Here is a 13,783-nt window from a genome sequence, read left to right as displayed (position 1 = left end):
GTCTGGACGGGCAAATTTAACTCTCATTTCCCACCAGGAAGAGGAAATAACCAAAGGCTCAGCGTGCCGTGCCGGAACCAGATTAGGGCCTGAAGCCATCCTGCGGTGTTGCGGCCAGGTCACAAGAAAGCGAGTTGAAGAAAGGAGCTCAGGGGCACTGGAATTCACAAACCTGCAGAGTTATAAATGACAGCTATCGTCCAAAAATAGACTGAAGTAAGGCTGCCAAGAGGACTTGAAAGCGGGGCAGAATTGCAGGAAACCGATTTCAGGAGGTAGACTGGAATTGCATTGAAAGCATAGGAAAAGAGGCAGAACGTCCACAATGATGCACTTGGCCAAAAAGGGCGTATGCGTTTTTTCCTGAATATATTCAGGAAAAAACGCATACGCCCTTTTTGGCCAACCAAGCAAGCTTGCAAAGGAAATCTGCACTACAATGAAGTCTCACTTCCCCCCGGTCAAAAGGGCCATCTGAAAAAAGTGTAAAATCCAGAAAGGCAGGACAGGCCATGGAGAACTGGGAGCCTTGTTATGCTGATGGGCGGGATGTAAATTGCCAACAGACACTCGGGAGAAGTGTATGGTGTTTCCTGAAACATCTAAAAAACAAAGCAACAGAGCCTAGGGCACTGCCACTTATGGTCCTATAGCTTAGGGAAATTACAATCAAAAAGACACAGCCACCCCAAAGTTTGGGACGCCTCTGTTTACAAGAACCTCGTTTACAGTACAAGTTCAACATCGCAGAAAGTGAAAAATGGATAAAGAAGTTGTGGTATTTACTTACAAAGCAATATCACTCAGCAATGAAATCTATGTCATCAGGCCCTTAGCATCACAATGAGTGGATTCAGGTATGATGATTCTAACTGAAATAAGTCACACAGAAAAAGAAACATCTTAAGATATCAGTAATACACGGAATGTAAACTTGGCTACACAGGAACTGAATTACAGAACAGAACAGGGTCTCAAATTTAGAAAACCAACTTATGCTTGCTTAAGGGTAAAGGTGAGTTGGGGTGCTGCATAAAACCAGAGATTGAAATGAGCACAGATAAAGTTCCTTAAGCCAAATATGGAATAGGCAAGAGCTACTCCTTGCTCAACGAAATGGACTCAAAACCCCATATTAAACCCCTAAGAATGTACCTGACTAGTAAGTATCTTAAAACCTATGGATTGCTATGTCTCCAAAAGAGAATCAAGCGTGTGTACAGGGGAATAAACGCAGCAGTGATAGGATTGGAGAGGTTCGGTGAGCAAATGAAGACCCTTTGAAGTCATATTGCATGGTACCCATTACACGGGTCTCAACTCTCCAGGTTTAAGGTATTCTTCCTTCAGCTAAAACATGCATGTGGAACCCAAGTATGATCAACCATGGGAACGGGAGACGTGTTCAAATATGTCTCAGTTTTCCTCCCCTGGTACTCGGGTGCAACATTCCAGACGCTTTACTAACACTCTCCCCACTAGGAGAGTCAGCGCCTTTAACCTCCTGTTTGGCCCAGTTTGCAATTTCTGCAGAAGATGAACAGGAATAGCGAGAACCAATGAGAGACTAGCTGGAGGTGTCTGGACGGGCAAATTTAACTCTCATTTCCCACCAGGAAGAGGAATTAACCAAAGGCTCAGCATGCCGGGCCGGAACCAGATTAGGGCCTGAAGCCATCCTGCGGTGTTGCGGCCAGGTCACAAGAAAGCGAGTTGAAGAAAGGAGCTCAGCGGCACTGTAATTCACAAACCTGCAGAGTTATAAATGACAGCTATTGTCCAAAAATAGACTGAAGTAAGGCTGCCAAGAGGACTTGAAAGCGGGGCAGAATTGCAGGAAACCGATTTCAGGAGGTAGACTGGAATTGCATTGAAAACATAGGAAAACAGGCAGAACGTCCACAATGATGCACTTGGCCAAAAAGGGCGTATGCGTTTTTTCCTGAATATATTCAGGAAAAAACGCATACGCCCTTTTTGGCCAACCAAGCAAGCTTGCAAAGGATATCTGCACTACAATGAAGTCTCACTTCCCCCCGGTCAAAAGGGTCATCTGAAAAAAGTGTAAAATCCAGAAAGGCAGGACAGGCCATGGAGAACTGGGAGCCTTGTTATGCTGATGGGCGGGATGTAAATTGCCAACAGACACTCGGGAGAAGTGTATGGTGTTTCCTGAAACATCTAAAAAACAAAGCAACAGAGCCTAGGGCACTGCCACTTATGGTCCTATAGCTTAGGGAAATTAAAATCAAAAAGACACAGCCACCCCAAAGTTTGGGACGCCTCTGTTTACAAGAACCTCGTTTACAGTACAAGTTCAACATCGCAGAAAGTGAAAAATGGATAAAGAAGTTGTGGTATTTACTTACAAAGCAATATCACTCAGCAATGAAATCTGTGTCATCAGGCCCTTAGCAGCACAATGAGTGGATTCAGGTATGATGATTCTAACTGAAGTAAGTCACACAGAAAAAGAAACATCATAAGATATCAGTAATACACGGAATGTAAACTTGGCTACACAGGAACTGAATTACAGAACAGAACAGGGTCTCAAATTTAGAAAACCAACTTATGCTTGCTTAAGGGTAAAGGTGAGTTGGGGTGCTGCATAAAACCAGAGATTGAAATGAGCACAGATAAATTTCCTTAAGTCAAATATGGAATAGACAAGAGCTACTCCTTGCTCAACGAAATGGACTCATTACCGCATATTAAACGCCTAAGAATGTACCTGACTAGTAAGTATCTTAAAACCTATGGATTGCTATGTCTCCGAAAGAGAATCAAGCATGTGTACAGGGGCATAAACGCAGCAGTGATAGGATTGGAGAGGTTTGGTGAGCAAATGAAGACCCTTTGAAGTCATATTGCATGGTACCCATTACACGGGTCTTAACTCTCCAGGTTTAAGGTATTCTTCCTTCAGCTAAAACATGCATGTGGAACCCAAGTATGATCAACCATGTGAACGGGAGACGTGTTCAAATATGTCTCAGTTTTCCTACCCTGGTACTCGGGTGCAACATTCCAGACGCTTTACTAACACTCTCCCCACTTGGAGAGTCAGCGCCTTTAACCTCCTGTTTGGCCCAGTTTGCAGTTTCTGCGGAAGATGAACAGGAATAGCGAGAACCAATGAGAGACTAGCTGGAGGTGTCTGGACGGGCAAATTTAACTCTCATTTCCCACCAGGAAGAGGAATTAACCAAAGGCTCAGCATGCCGGGCCGGAACCAGATTAGGGCCTGAAGCCATCCTGCGGTGTTGCGGCCAGGTCACAAGAAAGCGAGTTGAAGAAAGGAGCTCAGGGGCACTGTAATTCACAAACCTGCAGACTTATAAATGACAGCTATCGTCCAAAAATACACTGAAGTAAGGCTGCCAAGAGGACTTGAAAGCGGGGCAGAATTGCAGGAAACCGATTTCAGGAGGTAGACTGGAATTGCATTGAAAACATAGGAAAAGAGGCAGAACGTCCACAATGATGCACTTGGCCAAAAAGGGCGTATGCGTTTTTTCCTGAATATATTCAGGAAAAAACGCATACGCCCTTTTTGGCCAACCAAGCAAGCTTGCAAAGGAAATCTGCACTACAATGAAGTCTCACTTCCCCCCGGTCAAAAGGGCCATCTGAAAAAAGTGTAAAATCCAGAAAGGCAACAGGCCATTGAGAACTGGGAGCCTTGTTATGCTGATGGGCGGGATGTAAATTGCCAACAACCACTCGGGAGAATTGTATGGTGTTTCATGAAACATCTAAAAAACAAAGCAACAGAGCCTAGGGCACTTCCACTTATGGTCCTATAGCTTAGGGAAATTAAAATCAAAAAGACACAGCCACCCCAAAGTTTGGAATGGCTCTGTTTACAAGAACCTCGTTTACAGTACAAGTTCAACATCGCAGAAAGTGAAAAATGGATAAAGAAGTTGTGGTATTCACTTACAAAGCAATATCACTCAGCAATGAAATCTATGTCATCAGGCCCTTAGCATCACAATGAGTGGATTCAGGTATGATGATTCTAACTGAAATAAGTCACACAGAAAAAGAAACATCATAAGATATCACTAATACACGGAATGTAAACTTGGCTACACAGGAACTGAATTACAGAACAGAACAGGGTCTCAAATTTAGAAAACCAACTTATGCTTGCTTAAGGGGAAAGGTGAGTTGGGGTGCTGCATAAAACCAGAGATTGAAATGAGCACAGATAAAGTTCCTTAAGCCAAATATGGAATAGACAAGAGCTACTCCTTGCTCAACGAAATGGACTCAACACCCCATATTAAACGCCTAAGAATGTTCCTGACTAGAAAGTATCTTAAAACCTATGGATTGCTATGTCTCCGAAAGAGAATCAAGCATGTGTACAGGGGCATAAACGCAGCAGTGATAGGATTGGAGAGGTTCGGTGAGCAAATGAAGACCCTTTGAAGTCATATTGCATGGTACCCATTCCACGGGTTTCAACTACCCAGGTTTAAGGTATTCTTCCTTCAGCTAAAACATGCATGTGGAACCTAGAGTATGATCAACCATGTGATCGGGAGATGTGTTCAAATATGTCTCAGTTTTCGTACCCTGGTACTCGGGTGCAACATTCCAGACGCTTTACTAACACTCTCCCCACTTGGAGAGTTAGTCCCTTTAACCTCCTCTTTGGCCCAGTTTGCAATTTCTGCGGAAGATGAACAGGAATAGCGAGAACCAATGAGAGACTAGCTGGAGGTGTCTGGACGGGCAAATTTAACTCTCATTTCCCACCAGGAAGAGGAATTAACCAAAGGCTCAGCGTGCCGTGCCAGAACCAGATTAGGGCCTGAAGACATCCTGCGGTGTTGCGGCCAGGTCACAAGAAAGCGAGTTGAAGAAAGGAGCTCAGGGGCACTGTAATTCACAAACCTGCAGAGTTATAAATGACAGCTATCGTCCAAAAATAGACTGAAGTAAGGCTGCCAAGAGGACTTGAAAGCGGGGCAGAATTGCAGGAAACCGATTTCAGGAGGTAGACTGGAATTGCATTGAAAGCATAGGAAAAGAGGCAGAACGTCCACAATGATGCACTTGGCCAAAAAGGGCGTATGCGTTTTTTCCTGAATATATTCAGGAAAAAACGCATACGCCCTTTTTGGCCAACCAAGCAAGCTTGCAAAGGAAATCTGCACTAAAATGAAGTCTCACTTCCCCCCGGTCAAAAGGGCCATCTGAAAAAAGTGTAAAATCCAGAAAGGCAGGACAGGCCATGGAGAACTGGGAGCCTTGTTATGTTGATGGGCGGGATGTAAATTGCCAACAACCACTCGGGAGAAGTGTATGGTGTTTCCTGAAACATCTAAAAAACAAAGCAACAGAGCCTAGGGCACTTCCACTTATGGTCCTATAGCTTAGGGAAATTAAAATCAAAAAGACACAGCCACCCCAAAGTTTGGAACGGCTCTGTTTACAAGAACCTCGTTTACAGTACAAGTTCAACATCGCAGAAAGTGAAAAATGGATAAAGAACTTGTGGTACTTACGTACAATGCAGTATCACTCAGCAATGAAATCTATGTCATCAGGCCCGTAGCAGCATAATGAGTAGATTCAGGTACGATGATTCTAACTGAAATAAGTCACACAGAAAAAGAAACATCATAAGATATCACTAATACACGGAATGTAAACTTGGCTACACAGGAACTGAATTCTAAAACAGAACAGGGTCTCAAATTTAGAAAACCAACTTATGCTTGCTTAAGGGGAAAGGTGAGTTGGGGTGCTGCATAAAACCAGAGATTGAAATGAGCACAGATAAAGTTCCTTAAGCCAAATATGGAATAGACAAGAGCTACTCCTTGCTCAACGAATTGGACTCAACACCGCATATTAAACGCCTAAGAATGTACCTGACTAGTAAGTATCTTAAAACCTATTGATTGCTATGTCTCCGAAAGAGAATCAAGCATGTGTACAGGGGCATAAACGCAGCAGTGATAGGATTGGAGAGGTTCGGTGAGCAAATGAAGACCCTTTGAAGTCATATTGCATGGTACCCATTACACGGGTCTTAACTCTCCAGGTTTAAGGTATTCTTCCTTCAGCTAAAACATGCATGTGGAACCCAAGTATGATCAACCATGTGAACGGGAGACGTGTTCAAATATGTCTCAGTTTTCCTCCCCTGGTACTCGGGTGCAACATTCCAGACGCTTTACTAACACTCTCCCCACTTGGAGAATCAGCGCCTTTAACCTCCTGTTTGGCCCAGTTTGCAATTTCTGCGGAAGATGAACAGGAATAGCGAGAACCAATGAGAGACTAGCTGGAGGTGTCTGGACGGGCAAATTTAACTCTCATTTCCCACCAGGAAGAGGAAATAACCAAAGGCTCAGCGTGCCGGGCCGGAACCAGATTAGGGCCTGAAGCCATCCTGCGGTGTTGCGGCCAGCTCAAAAGAAAGCGAGTTGAAGAAAGGAGCTCAGGGGCACTGTAATTCACAAACCTGCAGAGTTATAAATGACAGCTATCGTCCAAAAATAGACTGAAGTAAGGCTGCCAAGAGGACTTGAAAGCGGGGCAGAATTGCAGGAAACCGATTTCAGGAGGTAGACTGGAATTGCATTGAAAGCATAGGAAAAGAGGCAGAACGTCCACAATGATGCACTTGGCCAAAAAGGGCGTATGCGTTTTTTCCTGAATATATTCAGGAAAAAACGCATACGCCCTTTTTGGCCAACCAAGCAAGCTTGCAAAGGAAATCTGCACTACAATGAAGTCTCACTTCCCCCCGGTCAAAAGGGCCATCTGAAAAAAGTGTAAAATCCAGAAAGGCAGGACAGGCCATGGAGAACTGGGAGCCTTGTTATGCTGATGGGCGGGATGTAAATTGCCAACAACCACTCGGGAGAAGTGGATGGTGTTTCCTGAAACATCTAAAAAACAAAGCAACAGAGCCTAGGGCACTTCCACTTATGGTCCTATAGCTTAGGGAAATTAAAATCAAAAAGACACAGCCACCCCAAAGTTTGGGACGCCTCCGTTTACAAGAACCTCGTTTACCGTACAAGTTCAATATCACATAAAGTGAAAAATGGATAAAGAACTTGTGGTACTTACGTACAATGCAGTATCACTCAGCAATGAAATCTATGTCATCAGGCCCGTAGCAGCATAATGAGTGGATTCAGGTACGATGATTCTAACTGAAATAAGTCACACAGAAAAAGAAACATCATAAGATATCACTAATACATGGAATGTAAACTCGGCTACACAGGAACTGCATTCCAAAACAGAACAGGTTCTCAAATTTAGAAAACCAACTTATGCTTGCTTAAGGGGAAAGGTGAGTTGGGGTGCTGCATAAAACCAGAGATTGAAATGAGCACAGATAAAGTTCCTTAAGCCAAATATGGAATAGACAAGAGCTACTCCTTGCTCAACGAAATGGACTCAACACCCCATATTAAACGCATAAGAATGTACCTGACTAGTAAGTATCTTAAAACCTATGGATTGCTATGTCTCCGAAAGAGAATCAAGCATGTGTACAGGGGCATAAACGCAGCAGTGATAGGATTGGAGAGGTTCGGTGAGCAAATGAAGACCCTTTGAAGTCATATTGCATGGTACCCATTCCACGGGTTTCAACTACCCAGGTTTTAGGTATTCTTCCTTCAGCTAAAATATGCATGTGGAACCCAGAGTATGATCAACCATGTGATCGGGAGACGTGTTCAAATATGTCTCAGTTTTCCACCCCTGGTACTCGGGTGCAACATTCCAGACGCTTTACTAACACTCTCACGACTTGGAGAGTCAGTCCCTTTAACCTCCTGTTTGGCCCAGTTTGCAATTTCTGCGGAAGATGAACAGGAATAGCGAGAACCAATGAGAGACTAGCTGGAGGTGTCTGGACGGGCAAATTTAACTCTCATTTCCCACCAGGAAGAGGAATTAACCAAAGGCTCAGCGTGCCGTGCCGGAGCCAGATTAGGGCCTGAAGCCATCCTGCGGTGTTGCGGCCAGGTCACAAGAAAGCGAGTTGAAGAAAGGAGCTCAGGGGCACTGTAATTCACAAACCTGCAGAGTTATAAATGACAGCTATCGTCCAAAAATAGACTGAAGTAAGGCTGCCAAGAGGACTTGAAAGCGGGGCAGAATTGCAGGAAACCGATTTCAGGAGGTAGACTGGAATTGCATTGAAAGCATAGGAAAAGAGGCAGAACGTCCACAATGATGCACTTGGCCAAAAAGGGCGTATGCGTTTTTTCCTGAATATATTCAGGAAAAAACGCATACGCCCTTTTTGGCCAACCAAGCAAGCTTGCAAAGGAAATCTGCACTACAATGAAGTCTCACTTCCCCCCGGTCAAAAGGGCCATCTGAAAAAAGTGTAAAATCCAGAAAGGCAGGACAGGCCATGGAGAACTGGGAGCCTTGTTATGCTGATGGGCGGGATGTAAATTGCCAACAACCACTGGGGAGAAGTGTATGGTGTTTCCTGAAACATCTAAAAAACAAAGCAACAGAGCCTAGGGCACTTCCACTTATGGTCCTATAGCTTAGGGAAATTAAAATCAAAAAGACACAGCCACCCCAAAGTTTGGAATGGCTCTGTTTACAAGAACCTCGTTTACAGTACAAGTTCAACATCGCAGAAAGTGAAAAATGGATAAAGAACTTGTGGTACTTACGTACAATGCAGTATCACTCAGCAATGAAATCTATGTCATCAGGCCCATAGCAGCATAATGAGTAGATTCAGGTACGATGATTCTAAATGAAATAAGTCACACAGAAAAAGAAACATCATAAGATATCACTAATACACGGAATGTAAACTTGGCTACACAGGAACTGAATTCCAAAACAGAACAGGTTCTCAAATTTAGAAAACTAACTTATGCTTGCTTAAGGGGAAAGGTGAGTTGGGTTGCTGCATAAAACCAGAGATTGAAATGAGCACAGATAAAGTTCCTTAAGCCAAATATGGAATAGACAAGAGCTACTCCTTGCTCAACGAAATGGACTCAACACCGCATATTAAACGCCTAAGAATGTACCTGACTAGTAAGTATCGTAAAACCTATGGATTGCTATGTCTCCAAAAGAGAATCAAGCATGTGTACAGGGGCATAAACGCAGCAGTGATAGGATTGGAGAGGTTCGGTGAGCAAATGAAGACCCTTTGAAGTCATATTGCATGGTACCCATTACACGGGTCTCAACTCTCCAGGTTTAAGGTATTCTTCCTTCAGCTAAAACATGCATGTGGAACCCAAGTATGATCAACCATGTGAACAGGAGACGTGTTCAAATATGTCTCAGTTTTCCTCCCCTGGTACTCGGGTGCAACATTCCAGACGCTTTACTAACACTCTCCCCACTTGGAGAGTCAGCGCCTTTAACCTCCTGTTTGGCCCAGTTTGCAATTTCTGCGGAAGATGAACAGGAATAGCGAGAACCAATGAGAGACTAGCTGGAGGTGTCTGGACGGGCAAATTTAACTCTCATTTCCGACCAGGAAGAGGAAATAACCAAAGGCTCAGCGTGCCGTGCCGGAACCAGATTAGGGCCTGAAGCCATCCTGCGGTGTTGCGGCCAGGTCACAAGAAAGCGAGTTGAAGAAAGGAGCTCAGGGGCACTGTAATTCACAAACCTGCAGAGTTATAAATGACAGCTATCATCCAAAAATAGACTGAAGTAAGGCTGCCAAGAGGACTTGAAAGCGGGGCAGAATTGCAGGAAACCGATTTCAGGAGGTAGACTGGAATTGCATTGAAAGCATAGGAAAAGAGGCAGAACGTCCACAATGATGCACTTGGCCAAAAAGGGCGTATGCGTTTTTTCCTGAATATATTCAGGAAAAAACGCATACGCCCTTTTTGGCCAACCAAGCAAGCTTGCAAAGGAAATCTGCACTACAATGAAGTCTCACTTCCCCCCGGTCAAAAGGGCCATCTGAAAAAAGTGTAAAATCCAGAAAGGCAGGACAGGCCATGGAGAACTGGGAGCCTTGTTATGCTGATGGGCGGGATGTAAATTGCCAACAACCACTCGGGAGAAGTGGATGGTGTTTCCTGAAACATCTAAAAAACAAAGCAACAGAGCCTAGGGCACTTCCACTTATGGTCCTATAGCTTAGGGAAATTAAAATCAAAAAGACACAGCCACCCCAAAGTTTGGGACGCCTCCGTTTACAAGAACCTCGTTTACCGTACAAGTTCAATATCACATAAAGTGAAAAATGGATAAAGAACTTGTGGTACTTACGTACAATGCAGTATCACTCAGCAATGAAATCTATGTCATCAGGCCCGTAGCAGCATAATGAGTGGATTCAGGTACGATGATTCTAACTGAAATAAGTCACACAGAAAAAGAAACATCATAAGATATCACTAATACATGGAATGTAAACTCGGCTACACAGGAACTGCATTCCAAAACAGAACAGGTTCTCAAATTTAGAAAACCAACTTATGCTTGCTTAAGGGGAAAGGTGAGTTGGGGTGCTGCATAAAACCAGAGATTGAAATGAGCACAGATAAAGTTCCTTAAGCCAAATATGGAATAGACAAGAGCTACTCCTTGCTCAACGAAATGGACTCAACACCCCATATTAAACGCATAAGAATGTACCTGACTAGTAAGTATCTTAAAACCTATGGATTGCTATGTCTCCGAAAGAGAATCAAGCATGTGTACAGGGGCATAAACGCAGCAGTGATAGGATTGGAGAGGTTCGGTGAGCAAATGAAGACCCTTTGAAGTCATATTGCATGGTACCCATTCCACGGGTTTCAACTACCCAGGTTTTAGGTATTCTTCCTTCAGCTAAAATATGCATGTGGAACCCAGAGTATGATCAACCATGTGATCGGGAGACGTGTTCAAATATGTCTCAGTTTTCCTCCCCTGGTACTCGGGTGCAACATTCCAGACGCTTTACTAACACTCTCCCGACTTGGAGAGTCAGTCCCTTTAACCTCCTGTTTGGCCCAGTTTGCAATTTCTGCGGAAGATGAACAGGAATAGCGAGAACCAATGAGAGACTAGCTGGAGGTGTCTGGACGGGCAAATTTAACTCTCATTTCCCACCAGGAAGAGGAATTAACCAAAGGCTCAGCGTGCCGTGCCGGAGCCAGATTAGGGCCTGAAGCCATCCTGCGGTGTTGCGGCCAGGTCACAAGAAAGCGAGTTGAAGAAAGGAGCTCAGGGGCACTGTAATTCACAAACCTGCAGAGTTATAAATGACAGCTATCGTCCAAAAATAGACTGAAGTAAGGCTGCCAAGAGGACTTGAAAGCGGGGCAGAATTGCAGGAAACCGATTTCAGGAGGTAGACTGGAATTGCATTGAAAGCATAGGAAAAGAGGCAGAACGTCCACAATGATGCACTTGGCCAAAAAGGGCGTATGCGTTTTTTCCTGAATATATTCAGGAAAAAACGCATACGCCCTTTTTGGCCAACCAAGCAAGCTTGCAAAGGAAATCTGCACTACAATGAAGTCTCACTTCCCCCCGGTCAAAAGGGCCATCTGAAAAAAGTGTAAAATCCAGAAAGGCAGGACAGGCCATGGAGAACTGGGAGCCTTGTTATGCTGATGGGCGGGATGTAAATTGCCAACAACCACTGGGGAGAAGTGTATGGTGTTTCCTGAAACATCTAAAAAACAACGCAACAGAGCCTAGGGCACTTCCACTTATGGTCCTATAGCTTAGGGAAATTAAAATCAAAAAGACACAGCCACCCCAAAGTTTGGAATGGCTCTGTTTACAAGAACCTCGTTTACAGTACAAGTTCAACATCGCAGAAAGTGAAAAATGGATAAAGAACTTGTGGTACTTACGTACAATGCAGTATCACTCAGCAATGAAATCTATGTCATCAGGCCCATAGCAGCATAATGAGTAGATTCAGGTACGATGATTCTAAATGAAATAAGTCACACAGAAAAAGAAACATCATAAGATATCACTAATACACGGAATGTAAACTTGGCTACACAGGAACTGAATTCCAAAACAGAACAGGTTCTCAAATTTAGAAAACTAACTTATGCTTGCTTAAGGGGAAAGGTGAGTTGGGTTGCTGCATAAAACCAGAGATTGAAATGAGCACAGATAAAGTTCCTTAAGCCAAATATGGAATAGACAAGAGCTACTCCTTGCTCAACGAAATGGACTCAACACCGCATATTAAACGCCTAAGAATGTACCTGACTAGTAAGTATCGTAAAACCTATGGATTGCTATGTCTCCAAAAGAGAATCAAGCATGTGTACAGGGGCATAAACGCAGCAGTGATAGGATTGGAGAGGTTCGGTGAGCAAATGAAGACCCTTTGAAGTCATATTGCATGGTACCCATTACACGGGTCTCAACTCTCCAGGTTTAAGGTATTCTTCCTTCAGCTAAAACATGCATGTGGAACCCAAGTATGATCAACCATGTGAACAGGAGACGTGTTCAAATATGTCTCAGTTTTCCTCCCCTGGTACTCGGGTGCAACATTCCAGACGCTTTACTAACACTCTCCCCACTTGGAGAGTCAGCGCCTTTAACCTCCTGTTTGGCCCAGTTTGCAATTTCTGCGGAAGATGAACAGGAATAGCGAGAACCAATGAGAGACTAGCTGGAGGTGTCTGGACGGGCAAATTTAACTCTCATTTCCGACCAGGAAGAGGAAATAACCAAAGGCTCAGCGTGCCGTGCCGGAACCAGATTAGGGCCTGAAGCCATCCTGCGGTGTTGCGGCCAGGTCACAAGAAAGCGAGTTGAAGAAAGGAGCTCAGGGGCACTGTAATTCACAAACCTGCAGAGTTATAAATGACAGCTATCATCCAAAAATAGACTGAAGTAAGGCTGCCAAGAGGACTTGAAAGCGGGGCAGAATTGCAGGAAACCGATTTCAGGAGGTAGACTGGAATTGCATTGAAAGCATAGGAAAAGAGGCAGAACGTCCACAATGATGCACTTGGCCAAAAAGGGCGTATGCGTTTTTTCCTGAATATATTCAGGAAAAAACGCATACGCCCTTTTTGGCCAACCAAGCAAGCTTGCAAAGGAAATCTGCACTACAATGAAGTCTCACTTCCCCCCGGTCAAAAGGGCCATCTGAAAAAAGTGTAAAATCCAGAAAGGCAGGACAGGCCATGGAGAACTGGGAGCCTTGTTATGCTGATGGGCGGGATGTAAATTGCCAACAGACACTCGGGAGAAGTGTATGGTGTTTCCTGAAACATCTAAAAAACAAAGCAACAGAGCCTAGGGCACTGCCACTTATGGTCCTATAGCTTAGGGAAATTAAAATCAAAAAGACACAGCCACCCCAAAGTTTGGGACGCCTCTGTTTACAAGTACCTCGTTTACAGTACAAGTTCAACATCGCAGAAAGTGAAAAATGGATAAAGAAGTTGTGGTATTTACTTACAAAGCAATATCACTCAGCAATGAAATCTGTGTCATCAGGCCCTTAGCAGCACAATGAGTGGATTCAGGTATGATGATTCTAACTGAAGTAAGTCACACAGAAAAAGAAACATCATAAGATATCAGTAATACACGGAATGTAAACTTGGCTACACAGGACTTGAATTACAGAACAGAACAGGGTCTCAAATTTAGAAAACCAACTTATGCTTGCTTAAGGGTAAAGGTGAGTTGGGGTGCTGCATAAAACCAGAGATTGAAATGAGCACAGATAAAGTTCCTTAAGCCAAATATGGAATAGACAAGAGCTACTCCTTGCTCAACGAAATGGACTCAACACCGCATATTAAACGCCTAAGAA

At 43.9% G+C, this 13,783-nt stretch overlaps 1 long non-coding RNA gene across 3 annotated transcripts in view; it reads right to left on the bottom strand.

The window, feature by feature from the left end:
- LOC307181236 overlaps positions 1 to 13,783 on the bottom strand; it is a 1,179,595-nt gene that overhangs the window by 133,345 nt on the left and 1,032,467 nt on the right. For all 3 annotated transcript variants that reach the window (XR_013826187.1, XR_013826188.1, XR_013826189.1), the window contains 2 exons: positions 11,841 to 11,922; positions 8,682 to 8,763 (listed from right to left, as the gene is read on the bottom strand). This is a non-coding gene — a long non-coding RNA (uncharacterized lncRNA). The remainder of the gene's footprint in view (positions 1 to 8,681; positions 8,764 to 11,840; positions 11,923 to 13,783) is intronic.

Source organism: Stenella coeruleoalba (assembly GCF_951394435.1).
Source record: "Stenella coeruleoalba genome assembly, contig: scaffold_98, whole genome shotgun sequence".
In the NCBI taxonomy this organism is placed as follows: Eukaryota; Metazoa; Chordata; class Mammalia; order Artiodactyla; family Delphinidae; genus Stenella; species Stenella coeruleoalba.
Note: the sequence above shows the minus strand (reverse complement) of the source record. Positions and strands in the feature narration are given on the sequence as shown.